Consider the following 15,698-nt stretch of genomic DNA (forward strand, 5'->3'; position numbering starts at 1 on the left):
GAATCAAGGGAACAGCTAAGGGTTGGGGGCCTTATCAAAATTTCCCTAGAACCCATGGAAGTAGGGGATTGTGGGGTGCGGGTCCAGCGGAGGAGTGGGGAGGGGCTCCCCACTTTAGAGCACGAGGGCATGCGTCAGTCTTTGCAATCTGTGTCTAATTTATGTGATGTAGAGAAGAACATAGGGGGTTGGGTTTACATTTGGCTCATTATCTACCTGCACAACCACAGACGAGACACTTACCCTCTCTTAGCATATCGTCCAACAGAAACACGGGGATAATGACACATGCCTTTCGGGGCTGATTCAGAATTTATGAGCGAGAGCTATAGAAAGTTCCCAAGACATGGGAGGCGTTCAACAAATGATAGTGACAGTAATATTATTATTCGTTGTTCTTAGAAAGCCACCTCGCATTTAATAGATGTTCAATAAATTATTCGGGTTGGTTTAGTTTCCTTCTGATGCTCAAAAACATGGGAATGTCCCGATTACAGACGAAAAGCCTCAGTCAGGCCCGTATTTTGAAGTATCAATAGGGGCAGGAAAAAGGCATTTCTTTACTTCACGTTTTTACGATATCATCATCTGCTATAGTTTTTAGATGGGAAAATGTGATTGTCAATTAAGAATCTGAAAAAGAGTTTCCTTTGTTAAAACACATACACATACGACATAAGCACCATATTTCACGCTGAATCCAAGCTGCTGCCGGGTAGCTGAAATTTACCACCTCGTGTCCCAGCAGAGAGCGTTTGCAGCTGGATTAATGCCCCTTTCTCTGGTAGTAAATCAATTTCATACATATGGCTATATTTTCACCCAAGTGACAGGCAGCAATGGCTGCTATTTTGTAGTCACTGGAGGAAAACCTGGGAGTACTCTCGAGGAACTTGGAGCCTCCTCTGTGAGTAACACAGAATCACGACCTCTTCCTGGGGGGAGGCGTTTTAGAAAGCTAGGCTTGGTCATCCCAAAGATGGGAAAACTGAGGATGGGGCCTCAGTTACACACACTCAATCTCTCCATCGGCTGATTCCTTACCGTGGCCTCTGAGGCCATGTAGGGCCATCTGGAGAGCCTTCTGGGGCCACTGTCCTCTGCTTCATTCCGAGAGCTCCGGACTGCTTCCATCATGGCTGCATACACACTCTTCCTCTGCCTGGCTTGTCTTTCTACCCTTAGAGGTGTCTTCTAAGTGAGGCCCCCCCATGTGTGCCCTCACCCCCTGGAGCTACCCCATAAAGGCGCTTGCACAGGTATAATTAACCGTTGCAAATATTGTCAAAGAACATGTAATGCCTGTTCTCCCTCCAAGTGTCTTCCTATGGAGACTCTAAGCTCCATGGGGCCCAGCGCCCTGGATCCTGTGTATGGAGCCCAGGGCATCAGGGCATCTTGGTGGAAGAATGAATTAATGACAGGTGAATGAAAGAAAGGGCCAGATGTGGAGACGCGAACAGTGGTCCCTGGGGGATGGTAAGTAGCTTCCTACGTGTGGAGTGGAGTGTTCTAGGGCAAGCATTGGGAGATGAGTTTGGAGAGGTGGGTGACAGCGCTGAGAGGAAGGCCGTGTCCTTCAGGGTCATGTGACCGTGCTGGGCTCCACCCTTTGATGGCGTGGTTGGGGTGTGAGTTAGAACCATGCTGCTCACATCTTGTACCTGGGAACCCCGAGGATTGTGTGAAAATTTAGGTGGTGACTCTGTAGGTGACTCTGTAGGTCCAGGTGGATCTGAAGTGCTACGTTTCTGACCAGCTCCCATGTAAGGCCAACATTGCTGGCCCCAGGGCCACGGTTTTAGAACTGTCACTCTTGGCAGTTGGATGGCCTGGAGGGCGAGGAAGAGGGAGACAGGCATAGCAGTTGGAAGGCAATCGGAGTGGCCCAGGGCCCAAGAGACAAGGGCTAGACTGAGCAAGGCAGCAGGGATGGGGGAGGGGCCTGAGCTCTAAGGCATGGAGGAGGGCGAGCCAGCAGGACACAGTGACCTTCAAGGTGAAAAGGGAACCATCTTACTGATGTCCATCCAGGTTGCTGGTCCTTGGGTTTCTGAAAAATATCACTGTTTAGTGTCAGCTATGTTGCTTATCAGTGCTTGTAATTAGTGTATTTTAAAATTGAGAAAACAGTCTATGGCCATGCCACCCTGAACAAGCCCGATCCTGTCTTGATCTTGGAAGCTAAGCAGGGTCGGGCCTGGTTAGTACTTGGGTGGGAGACCACCTGGGAAGACCAGGTGCCGTAGGTGTAAAAAATAAAAAAAATAAGGGATTGTAAGCTGACAAGGTCCCTGCTCCTCCTTTGCCCTGGGAACACCCGGCCGCACACTCCCCAGTGCCTGCAGATGTCTGGGCCCAAGGTGTGCCAGGCTTTCACACCTGTGCTAAGTTCTCACATATTTCGGGCCACTCATTAAACAACTCCCAGAGGTACTAAACATGTTAGTTGCATTTCTCCACAGATGAGAAAGTTGCCTCTGAGAGACTACACACCTTCTCTGGCATCTCCCATTCATTCACTTGCTCAGTGGTTCTGTGTTGAGCTGCTGCCATGTGCCAGGCACCATTGTCCTTGTCGATGACACCCACAGCCAGGTGCCACTTTCTGAAGTGGAGGAGATGGCAGGCGGACAGGCTTGGCCGCCGCATGTCTGAGTCACTTTAGAACAACCACGGGGAATGTCAGATACGCCTCCAGGTCCAGTTGTCACCCAGCAAAGCAATGAGATCAGGAGTGGAGCCCGCCCTCCTCCGCCCAGCTGAGGCTCTTTGGTATCTGACTGGGCTGCGGGGGAGGATAGAGAGAAAACCCTTCATGGTTGGCTCAATTCGAAAATAAATAAGTTTTCTAAGTGGAGAAATGGCGAAAACTTTTCAGCCGTCAAAAATGAAAAGCCTTAATCTAATTCTGTATCCTCCTGATGGCTGCGGCTGCGGCCTGGTCAGCGACCACGCTGGGGATGTCAGAGCGTCGTCTGGGCTCTTCTCAGAGGATGCAGGCGCCGGGGGCTGCGCGTGCGGCCTGGCCCAGTCTGCTGGGAGCTCTGCGCCTTGACGGCCCCTCATCGATCGGAACTATCGACCCCTTGGTTTCAAATAACTGACATGCTTTCCATGCATCCAGATAATTAAGCCTTCTCGAGTGGCGGCTGATCATTTGCATTTGCAGTGTGGGGAGCCCACGCTGGGGGACCGTGAAAACTCGTCCTGGCGGTCTTCTGAGCCCCCGTAATGGGGCCTTAGGAAAAGTGTTCCACCCTCTTGAGCTGTCACATCGAAGTTACCAAGTGACCTAGGGGACTTATTTTCATTTGTCGGAAAACACTTGGGGTGGCTCACAGCATTAGGGAGTGTGAGCCGTCACTCAGATTCATCCCAGCTTTCTGTCCCTCTGTCACTCCCAGGGGTCAGGCCATGAGACTCTTAAAGGGGCTATTGTAGGGGGTCTTTCTGCTTCCGGCCCCTCTTCCTCTGATCGTGGTGTGCCCAGTCTGATCTCCCCTGGGCCTTTACTCCTTGCTACTTCACCTCCATGCTGTCCAGAATGCACTAAAGCCTGGATTCCTGTGGGACAGTGGTCCCAGTTCTTTGCGCCCCCTCATTCTGCATCCACACCCCCACTGAGATCTAAGTGACTGCGGTGACCGTTCATCTCTGTACCTTGACTTTGGCCTTGGCCATGTTCCTTTCTTTAACCCACGGGATGCTAGTGAATGGGCCCCGAGTGGAGGCTTAAAGCGTGCTGGCACGGTTGGGCTTGTCTCTTGACTTGAGTGTGACCTGGGTCGCTGCTGGTCCAAGAGGGTGACAGACGTGTGGAGCAGCCTGGGACCTCATCTGCAGCCTGGGGCCAAGCCCCACCAGGCCCAGTGTTGGGGATGCTTGTTATGCGGCACCGTTAGGCAGTAGCTGACAGACGGCGGCGGCAGTGCATTGTTATTTATGAGTTTGTTCCCTGCTGTGACTCAGACAGTAAAGGCAGGCCCAGATGTTCCTGATCCCGCATACAGTTCAGGGGCCACTGTACCGTGGAGCTCAGAATTAGTTTGTAGAACTATTGAAACAACAAGGAAATAAAAAATAATTTGGGGAGTGGCGTGGTGCATTGTTTATATCACATGTGTAACAATGGCAAGAGCATTTATGAAGCATTAACTGTATACCTGGCTTTGTTACAATATTTTTAAACCTATTTTCTCATTTAATCATCGTAACAACCCCACGAGGATGCAGCCATTATTACCCGGGCTTGCTTTTCAGGCGAGGGGACTGAGGACGGTGAGGTTAAGGGCTTTGCCTGAGGTGAGTGGCCCACAAGGGAAAGGAGGCACTGGACCTTCCAGCCCCGAGCTCTGCACCTCCTTTTCCTGGGGAGTGAGGGCTGGCCTGCCCCACCCCGCCTGATGGAAGGGGGCTTGCCATTCCCACGGGTGCCGGAGCTCACCTGCTGGAATGAGGTGGGACCAGGTTGGAGCTGGTTTCTGCTTCCAAAACCGCACTGAGATGGGGTGGGCAAGCCGTCAGGAGTGGAGTGGGTGTGAGGGTGGGAACAGGGGGCAGCAGGGCCTCCCTAGGGCACGGGACGTGGTGCAGGGCAAGGCGCAGGGAGACGCGCAGATGAGCCTGGGCTGCGGGTTAGACCATGGTGAGCCACGATCACAGTCTGTCCTCTCTGGGAAGACACAACTCTGCCTCCAAATTTGCAGAGCTCGGGAGTTAAAGCAGCCCCCACTGTCAGCTCGTTTTCCTTGGGAATCTACCTGGGCTGCTGTGTCCTGAGGCCCTGGTGCCTGGCTGGCCTGGTTTCCGGGACTGTCATCACAGGTCAGTGGCCTGCTGAGGTCCAGCTCTGTTTGCGACCCCGCCTCCCGGGATCTGTCTTGCTCATCAGTGGGGCCTGGGACCAGCACAATTCTGTCACAGTGGCAGCCGGTTAGGGCGAGCATGATGCATGGTGTCTTGCTAACTCATAATACCTCACAGTGGCCCCCACGGTAGGAGCTGTTGTCGCCCCCACTTTGCAGAGAAGGAAACTGAGTCACAAAGGTCAGCAGCTGCCAAGGCCATGCAGTGAGCAGGTGGCGGGGCCTGGGTCTGCTCCCAGTCTGACCGCAGAGCCCAGCCTTCAACGGCCAGGCCATGCTTGTCGAAGGAACACAGGACGCCTTTCTCGTCTCCCGTTCCTGTGTCCCCTCCCCGGCCCTCGGGTGCCCAGCTGCCTCTAGGACGTCTTCCTGAATTAGCAAACAGTGTCCTTGCTGTTGGGCAGACGCATGCCACCATGGTCCGTGGCTTGGTGGGTGAGGCGTGGGTCAGATTTCAGCCCTCGAACCCTTGCCCAGGGCACAACCTGCCCCACGTCCCTCCGTCATTATCAACTGGTGACCCTTTGGGCTGACTTTTCATGCGTGGCTGTCCTCTGGGCCCCTCCCGAATAGCCGTTGCTGGTGTCTGTCGTTGCCCAATTTGTGGTGGGGGGCTGAGCAGGGAGCACCCCGACCTTTCTCCCCCATCCCTGCACAGCTCGTCCCCACCTGGAGGCAGCTGGGGGTGGTGGGTGCAGTGAGGAAGGAAAGGGAGGGACAAGGAAGGCTTTGATTCATTTTATATCATCAAGATTCCACATCATTTCTTTTGGAAAAAGATCACACTTTCTTTTTTAAATTTCAAATTCATGGGAAGAACCTACGTTTTGGAGTCAGAGAGAATTAAATTTAACTCCTGTACTGTATTTTTTTGAGAATAAGAATTTTCTGCCTGTCCCTCAAGAGTTCTCACTGCCCTCTGCTGAGAAAGTGTCACAGACTGTGATGATGACAACTGTAAATGGCATCCTTAGAGCTCTGCAGTGCCAACTTGTACAGCTGTCTGTGGTGCCTTTGACCCTGACGAGTCACAGTGTTTTCGAACCTCATTATCTTCACTCATAAAAGGGGTTTTATAGTCCTTAGAGAAGTTGGTTAATAAGTGTTAACTGTCACTATGTTATTATGGTCGCCGCTATCAGATTTCAATCCCGACAAAGATGATGATGATACTGGTGAAGACATTTGATATGATAGAGATTTAATGCTTTTCCAGTGGGGTTTCGAATTTATGTTCTAGTCTGGTACAGTCACCAAGTTATTATCTACATTTCACAGGTCAGAAAATCGACTCGTGTATTATTGCATGACTTGGACACAATAAGACAATCAGGCAGATCAAAAGGAACATTCTAATGCCTAATTCTGACTCAGCTTTTCATCAGCATGCGCTGCCCTCTGGAGCGGTACTGATGGTGGTGATGTGTACGTGTGTGTCTTTGTTCAAAATGGACCTTTGTTGGAAAGTCTTATTAAGTTTCCTTCCGTCATCATTCCAGATTTATTACTTTAATTCGTTTTGGCTTTTTATACACAGGAGTTACATTTTCTTTGGTTCTACCTCAGTTTCAACCTGCCAGTAGGGTATAAAAATATATTTTTATATTTCACCCTCTGTAGTTTACTTCTCTTGTGACCATCGTTAAGCAAGAAAATGATTTACTTTGGACTCAAGGGTCAGCAAAATGCGAAGCCATTTGTATCTGTAGCGCTCACAGATTTATGGATAAAAGCCTGTGGACGTGAACCTGGACTGCTGAAGACCACCGGAAGCCTCCTGGACGAGCCCTGACTTTCAGGGGGACCTCCCACCCCCATCTCACCTCTATCACCGTCCTCTCGCTGTGCCCGTTCCTCCCCCCACCCCCACCTACTGCAAACGTTCCTAGGAAACTTTCGTAAGCCCAAAGGGTGTAATTGCCATGACTTCATATGCCCCGCGTGGCTCTTTTCTCGTTTTCTTCCCTGCCTCACTCTCCTTCCGCTTCCTGGGGTCACCACCCCCATACAGTCTGTACACCCAAGTCCTCATTCAGGTCCACTTTAGGAGAAATCGACGCTAAGACAGCACTGTCCTCAGGCTGTGGTTTTCTGCGTGGGGACTAACTCATTAAATGCGTGTTTCTCTCAGGAGTGCATGAGCACCTCGGGGACTCCCCGGGTCATATTTGCCCATCACTGTAACCTGAACACAGTAGGTACTCTTGGCAAACAGTAGGTGCTCAATTAGGCCATATAAGATGAATGAATGATCCCTGTATTATGAGGTCATGATGCTATCATCCCACTTCCTTCTGAGAAAAACAGCTGCAGGTAGTGACGGGCCTGGGGAATCTCTTCTTTGTGTCGGTGTGACCTGGCTCTTCTGGAAGTTATGGGTCAGTCTTGACCCTAATTCAGCCATCCTAGGAGTCCGGTGTCCCAGCAGGTGCACCCCACTCTGAACAACATCGGTCATCGAGGGAGAGTCAGCAATGTGGGTGGAGGAGGCAGGAGGAGAGGCCGATCACGAGACAGGGCTGAGCAGGGAGCTGACGAGCTTACTGGGGAAGGGGACCTCGGAGAGGCAGAGAAATGAGGGCTGCAGGACCCCGGCGGGAGCTGAGATCCAACCCATTAGTGCCCTGCGAGTCTCTTGCTCCAAAGATGTCTCTGGGAGTGAGTTTTCCCAGAAAAGACTTTTAAAATGAAGGCCTAAAAGATCTTCTCAAAAACCACACCTAAAACCACAAGCCTTCCCACTAGCCATTTTGACTCCTGGCAAAGACAAACATTAAAAAGGCAAAGGAAAGTAACGTGAGCCAGGAAAGAAGCCCCTGGTGCGGGGGGAGGGGTCTAGCTGAGGTTCGGGGCGGCTTGTTTGTGTTTGTGGGTAGGGGAACTCCTCCCCTTCCCTGCTTTGTTTTGTTTTGTTTTGTTTGTTTGGTTGCGACTGGTCTGATTTTCTCCTTTACGTCTTCATGGAGAGGGAGAGTATTCATTCACATCAGGCTCTAGACACCCAGCCAGCTTCAGGCAGGTAGCGGACCCTCTCTGGGCCTTAGTCTCATCTGGAGAATGGGCGTAATCAAAGCTGATTTGCAGTGGGGAATGAAATAAGGTTAGAACAGGGTCCAGCTCGGTGCCTGGCAAAGTGCTCAGTCGTATTTGTCATTGTAACCTCACCTAACCTCATGAACGCCTGGTGAAATGGGTATGACTCTCCAGATTCGAACAGTCTCCTGGAGGTTCTGTCACTTGTCCAAATGCGCCCAGCTGGGCAGGACTGAGTCTGGTCAGAACCCGGTTCCACTCTCTGATCCCCCACCTCGGATCCCCCACCTCCCACCCCCACCTCAGCCCTGTCCCCCTCCTCTCCCCGTCTCTTTCCTCCCGCCCTCTCTTTCCCCGTGAAGCCAGGGTTCATGGTCAGGGTCGGAGCAGAGATGGGCCAGAGGAAATGTTGGGCAAAACACTGAATTTGGAGTCAGGAACCTGGGGTCCAAGTCCAGGAGTGAAAGCTGGGCAGTGCCTCCCTGTCTGGACCTCTTTTCCTCTCCGGGGTGGGCAGGACAGTGACCCTGCCCTGGCCACCTCTGGGTGTAGGGGTGGCTGATCTGCTGCGGGCGGGGTACAGAACCTTATAGTTTCAAGCCCAGCCGTCATCAATGCACCTGTCTGTCACTAGCAAGCCGAAGTGGCCCCACCCCAGCCCTCTCTGCCCACCCTGCCCCACGTACACAGAGGCATCTGCAGACCCAGTTGTCCAAACCCTCCTCGCTCCTGGCTTCACACCGAGCTCTCTAGAAAGGAGCCAGCGACTTCGATGGGTTTCCTTGTCATCCTCCTTCCTCTCCCCAGCATCAATGGGAGACATTGCTCTTTTTTTTATTTTTAAATTGTTTGTTCCCAAAGGGAGACAACCCAACAGAAAAGGTTCATCGGTTCATGCCACCAACCTTGGTGACTGCTGCTCCCTCCGCCAGGAACACCTGGGACTAAAGTCCTACCGGCCCTTTGCCGTGCGACTCAGCGGCTGGGTCCCTTTCCTCGGCGCCCTGGGCTGACTCAGGACTCCGCGCCTCCTCTGGGTGCCCTGCTTTCCTTCCTGTCCGCATAGGACGCTCACTCCCACCTGTCCGTGTCCTGGTCGTGGACAAGCTCAGTCAGCAGGGCCATGTCTCTTCCTTCTCTTGGTCTCTCAGTCCCCAGTGGAATGGCCGGTGGAATGAGGAAGGAGGGGTCACCCACACACCTCTGCTCCTGTCAGCCCGTCAGCCCTGAGGACCAGCCCCGGAGGGAGGCTCAGAAATGCAAATCAACTGTGTCTGCTTCAAATTAAACCCACATTCTGATCTAGTGGGGGCAGAGCTGTTTCTTAGCCAATACATATGAATAAGAAAAATAAGCCAATCTTTTAGGCTTCTCCTGCCAGCCACCGCCCCAGGTTATAAATTCTGCACTGCCCGGTCTGTCTGACAGTCGTGACGAAGCGGGTTTCGGGATCAGGAGCTTCTTCCCGCCGACAGATCGCAGCACCTTGCGTCTCCCGGTCTACCGCCTCCATCTTGTTCCCGTCTAGGAGGAAGATTTGACGAGAATAGCTATTTTTTCTACTCTGGGACCTTCTCTGCCACCTCTCTGCCAAGCGGACACTGCGATTTCTTTCTTCTTTCGTTCTTCCTCCTCCTCCTTTTTTAAACTTCTGACCCTTAGCATACAAACCTAAAAAGGTTTTAATAAGCAGAAAGAACAGCCTCCCCGGGGTGGGCATGATGGGCTGGAATGGCTCCCACCTCGTGACCTTGTGTGTTCAGGTCTTCCTTGTCCGGAACCCGGTCCCTTGTCTGACGGCCCATCCACCAAACCCAGCCTGTCGCCGAAAACCTGGGCGAGGCGCCGCGTGCTTCTCTCCGCTGCCCTCCGCGCTCGCGTAGTTAGGACTAAGAGATGCTCTTCGCTCGTCCCCGCTGCTCTCCGCTCGTCCCCGCTGCTGTCCGCCTGGCGGCTGCTCATCCGGCTTCGTGCACCCCCTGGGAGTGGGCGAGCGGCCCCGCTCGCCGTCCCCGCTCACTCGGGCTTGCTTTCGCCACCATCGAGGAACTCCTTGCACGAGGACTGTGCACAGGCTCCGAGTGTCCCCTCAGTAAGCTCCCACACGCCTACACCTGCGCAATCTCCAGATCAAGGTGCGGACTTCCAGCGCCCAGCAGCTCCCCTGCGCCCTCTCGGTCGGTAATCAAAGGCTCCGTTGTCCTGCTCGCTCGCATCCGGGTTGCTTTCATCTGTTCTGGAAAGTATTCTAAATGTCGTCATCCAGAATGCACTGTTGTGTGTGGAGTTGTTTTTTCTTTTCTTTTTGCCGTTATGTCTGTGTGACAAATCCAATTTGTTGTGTTTAGCAGATTTTTTTTTCATTACTAAGAAGTATTCCACTATCTTAGTTCTTTTGGGCTGCTTTAACAAAATACCATAGACTAGGAGGCTTAGAAACTACAGAAATGTATTTCTCACCCTTCCTGGCACAGGGAAGTTCAAGGTCAAGGCACCTGCAGATTCGATGGCTGGTGAGAGCCCACCTTCTGGCTCATAGATGGCCATCTTCTTGCTGTGTCCTCACATGAGGGGCAAGGGAGCTCTGTGGGGCCTCTTTTATGAGGGCACTCATCCCATTCATGAGGGTGCCACCTTCATGACCTAATCACCCCCAAAGCCCCGCCTTCTAATAACTTTGTATTGGGATCTAGATGTCAACATATGAATTTCAGAGGGACACACACTTTCAGTCTGTAGCATCCACTAAGATGTGTATATATATATATGTGTGTATATATACACATCTTATCTCAGATGATTTACCTGTTCTACTCTTACTGGACAATTAGAAATTTACAACTTTTGGTTATTGTGATTAATGCTATATACATTGTGATTAATGCTATGTACATTCTTGTCTGCCTTTTGGTAAAAATAAGTTTTCATTTTTCTAAGGGAAAAAGCTAGGAGTAGAAGTTCCAGGTCATACAATATCATTGCGTAGCTTAAGCTGATTTTGCCACATAATTCTGTAAAGTGGTTGAACCAACTTACACCCCCACCAGCAATCTAGGAGACTTCTGATTTTTCCCTATCTTTGCCAACACTTGTCATTGCCATTAGATGTGTGTATGTGTGTGTGTGTGTGTGTGTGCGTGCGCATATGTGTGTATGTGTGTGTACATGTATGTTTGGTCCATTTAAGAAACTGAGTCATCAGTCTTTGATTTGTTGGACTTATTCATATATCCTGGATATGAGCCCTCTTTCAGATAAACGTGTGACAAATATCTTTTTCCACTTTAAGACTTATTTTATCACTCTCTTAATGATATCTTTTGATGAACAGAAGTTTTCATTTTAATGAAGTCCAATTTATCAATCTTTTCTTTATAGCTACTACTTTTTGTGACATGTTTTAGAAATCTTTGCCTACCCAAAGGTCATGAAGATAATCTCCTATGTTTCCTTCTAGAAACTTCATTGGTTCACTTTTTACGTTTAGATTCATAAACCATGCCAAATTAATTTTTATGTACTGTGTGAGGTTCACCTTGACTTTTGAAATAGCCTCTTCCCTGTCTTCCCTCTTTCCTGTCTTGAATTATCCCATTTTTTGCTGCCTGCATGATTGTCCATTCTAAAGCTAGTTCTGATCACATGACATTTCTACTTAAAACCATTCTGTGTTTCTCTCGCCATGAAGTCTAACGTCCATAGCATAGTACGTAATGCCTTTTGGGATCAGACACTTATCTTTCTAGCTTCATCTCCAATTAAGGAGATAGGAATTATACTCTTGCCCCCAAATTCTAAATAGCTACTGTTATGAGTTGAATTGTGCCCCCACCTCCCAAAAGGCATACTGAAGTCCTTGAACTTGGTCCCTCGGAATGGGACCTGCTCCAGGACAAAAAGATAAGTAGTTATCATGGCAGTCTATCTCTTAGTTACAATATCTAACACGGCTCTGTTTCAGATATCTAATACCGAGTGACAAACCACCCCCAAAATTAGTGACTTCAAATGATAATTTATTAATATCTCTCATGGTTCTGCGGATAAACAGGGTCTTAACTGGTGGTTCTTTCTCGATCTTTCATATGGCTGAAGTGGATTGCAGCTAGAGGTGGAGTCATTTGTAGACTCTTCTGGGCTAGACATCCAAGAGGCCATTCTCACGCATGTCTAGCCTTGCTGGGGTGGACAGAATTCCTGGGGCTGATGGGGCCTTTCCTTTCACAGAGATTCTCTTGGCTGCCTGGGGCTTCCTCACATTGTGGCAGTGATAAAGTCGTCAGACTGCTTACATGGAATCTGGTTTCCCTGAGGATGAAGGACCCAAGAGACCAACGTTTCTTCTGACCCGGCCTCGGAAGTCATGCAATCCCGCTTCCTCCTCATTCTATTAGTGAAAGTCACAGGACCAGCTCAGATTTAAGGGGCGGCGATTCTGTAAGAGAGTGAGTGCTAGAAGGCATGTTTCATTGGAGCCCATGGGAGACTAGTTGTGATAGCTTCTTTGTGTATCCTCCTCAGACACATTATCTTTTGTCCCCAGAGGCTCTAATATAAGTTGGAAAGGGCATTCATTAGACCAGTAATTTATTCTGCAGTCAATTTCTTATTATAAAAAAGCATGTCCAGCTCTGATATCTTATCTAGATTAAAAAAGGACATAGATGACCCTAAAGGATGGCCTAAAACTCCTTCTCTAAATAATGTGACCTCGACAATGTAGACATGTCACACAAATGCTGCAACACACTGCGCCAATTAACTAATGGCGTCTGAGGATGTATCAAGAATAATATCCAGTGTACATTTTGAAACGGAGAAAATAAAATAGCTCTCTGATATTACCTGGACACTTCAGGTTAAGAAGCAGCAGAATAGATGATCTCATTTTAATCTCATGGTGATAATTCGCGATTTCATTATCCCCAACATAGCTCATCAAAACCACTGTGTGATGAAACTAAGATGCATTATACACATTTTATAGAAGAATAGATGGACTTTCAGAGATGTAAACTGTTTCTTCCACCAAGGGAATAACAAGGCTAGCCTACATTATGAATAGTGGGCAGTGGTCTGGAGAGGCCTTGTAATAAAGTTTAAATAATGGCTCAACATTTTTACCCCAAATTCATGTCTTCGCTAGTGCTCTCCTCAGGTCTTGAACTGTTGTTTTTATGGATAAGATGTTATTACTGCTCTTAAAAAAAAAAAAAAAAGAACAGAAGGTTGTGAACAGAAAATTACGTTTAAAATAAATACTTATTTAGAATGAGAAAACAGATAAATTATATAGACCGAATATCTACAAAATCCAAAATGATCTCATAAAGTCTAGGGAAAAACCTAATATTTTTAAGTTAACTTCTAGGCACATATCTATAACATGTATTCCCTAAGATTTGGGGTCCATTCTCTTTTCTGGCCTCTTCGCAAAACAACAGTTTTATAATAATTTTTGATCAGACAATAGAAAGCTTATTTAGTCCTTCTTCTAGCATGGTGGATTAGAACGGTTTTTACTGATAATTTAGAAAAATTCATTCAGAATCCTAACCCATTGATGGTCACGTCCTATAAATTTTTAGGATTGTTATCAATTTTGGGAAAAACTCTATCCAATTTCTGCCTTAAATGAGCTGTAGGTTTTCAGAGCATTTTAACTTTTCTTACATAACAACTAAATATTAAATCATCTTTGAGTTACTGACATTCAATAGCCAGCTTGTCAATGATTTCCTCTTAGAGTGATATATTTTGAGTTTTATATGATCCCCATTGAGGTCAGCATTTTGTTTTCAGATCAGCCAGAAATTTGCATATCTTCCCAATATATTTGGATGATTCACTCCTTTAGATTTATTGACCAAAATATCAAATAATCCAGGAGCCTATCTATGCACTATTTCTATGAGAGTCACTCTTCTAATGAATTACCACATTTAGTGTGATCTAAACATTATTTTTGCTGTAATTTGCTTCTAAATATCAGATTAATTTCTACTGCTTTCCCCTCCTCATGTTTTCCTTTTGTTTCTTATAATTTTTAATTGAATTTCCTTTCATCTCCTTAATGATAAATTGAAAGACGAGAAAAGAATGAGTCCTTCATAAACATCCAGTTCAGGAGCCTGTAATTTATTATTTGTTTTATTTGAAACATTCCAAAACATCTTTTCAAATTACAGTTGAAATGATGTATTGAAGCTTTATCAAATTTTGAATACATTTGTTTTTGTTTTCTTTGTGCTCAGATTTCTCTGCGAGTCTTTAACAATGTATGTCAGTCCTTTAAATATCTTTGTGCCCGTGTACAAGGCTTGAATAGCTTTATAATGGCCCAGACCATTTTATCACCCTTAGAATCTTTAAAGAAAAATCTAAGTTGGCATATGAATATACAATAACATCCACAATTCAAGCCTGGAAAGAAAACATTTAATGTAGCAGACCACCAAAGCTGTCAACAACCTCAACATTGTGGAGGCAGCTTTTCAATAGGATTAAGGGAATGAGGTGCTTGCGGCACATATTGTGCCATATTTAAATGTTTTTAAAAAGCACCTGAAGGCCTTTGTTCTTGATAATAGCAATTTTTTCATACAATTGACTGAATGACATTCAAGGACAAGCTATGATAGTCCAAAACTTGTTTCACTATGTTAAAGTCAGATAGTTGTCAGTTGGCAAAAATGTTAAAAGTTTCTCATAGGATTTTCTGCTAAAATAGTAGCACACATTACTCATCACAGATCAATGTTTGTCACATGCAACATGGAACTTTCAATCATGGGGTAATTATCTAGTGGCTGGTTTATTTGATGTATCTCTTAATGGAACACAGTTTACAACCAAAAAAGCACCAAGCCATATAGGACACGTATATAGGACATCACATGGGACACCTGAGATCTCAACAGTTGGTTATCAATTAAAAAAAAACAAAACAAAACACTTGTTTCAGAAGCATCTTTAATATTCATTCTATGTTCTATTTTATTCTTTGCATTTGCAGTATGGTTCTTCATATTATTGTGATCATGATATTGGAAAAAAAAGTTGTTTTTACTTAGACAGATATGAATGAAAAGCCTACTCACTGTGACAGGCCAGTATGAAAGATCACAGAACTCACCGAAGTTGATAAGTTCAGCTAAGTGGAGATACTGTTGATCTTCGCGCATTTTTGTCACGTGTACCAATTGTGTCTTACTTTGCCTTTATTTTCATCACTCTTCCGGTTTGGGTTTCTCTGTGGGAATGGCCTGATTTTCAAATCCTTTGTTATCTCTTTAATTGTCATTTTATTTTTATACTTTCAGCTACCAGGACTCTTTTCTAAGTCTTTATGACTTTGACCATCAGATTTTTCATTCCTGCTGTGATATAGTAAGATAGTTTCTGACATCTTAAAGATTCTGCTAGTCTTGGTGTGCTCAATTTCTTTTTTTGACTTTAAGATACTTCTCACCAAATCTGAATTTTGTTTTCATGAATAATTCTAAGACTGCATAGAACTAATCTGAAATTAAGGCATACACAAGAGCGATTCTAATATTCAAAAAACCTACCACTACTTTGTATTGAGCTACTTAATAGTGTGACCCCAGCATTCGTACACCATATTGACTTACTGATGAATGTGTAGGAGTTTGTCACTTGCTTCTTCAGGCTTTTTTGCCGGGTCACAGATAAGCTTGTGTTCTCTTTCACGTGGAACCAGCAGACTTCCTCAGAACAAGACGTGTCGGCTATGCTAGATGCAAAGCAATATGTCGGGATGCGTGAGACACGCAG

The 15,698-nt window shown here is 47.1% G+C and overlaps 1 non-coding gene across 1 annotated transcript; it reads left to right on the top strand.

Annotated features, from left to right (window-relative positions):
• The first annotated feature begins 2,132 nt into the window (after positions 1 to 2,132).
• On the top strand, positions 2,133 to 2,252 carry LOC111746325. The gene has a single exon (XR_002783046.1). It is a non-coding gene; the product is annotated as a 5S ribosomal RNA (ribosomal RNA).
• Positions 2,253 to 15,698: the final 13,446 nt, after the last annotated feature.

This window comes from Pteropus vampyrus, unplaced genomic scaffold, assembly GCF_000151845.1.
Source record: "Pteropus vampyrus isolate Shadow unplaced genomic scaffold, Pvam_2.0 Scaffold183, whole genome shotgun sequence".
Lineage (NCBI taxonomy): Eukaryota > Metazoa > Chordata > Mammalia > Chiroptera > Pteropodidae > Pteropus > Pteropus vampyrus.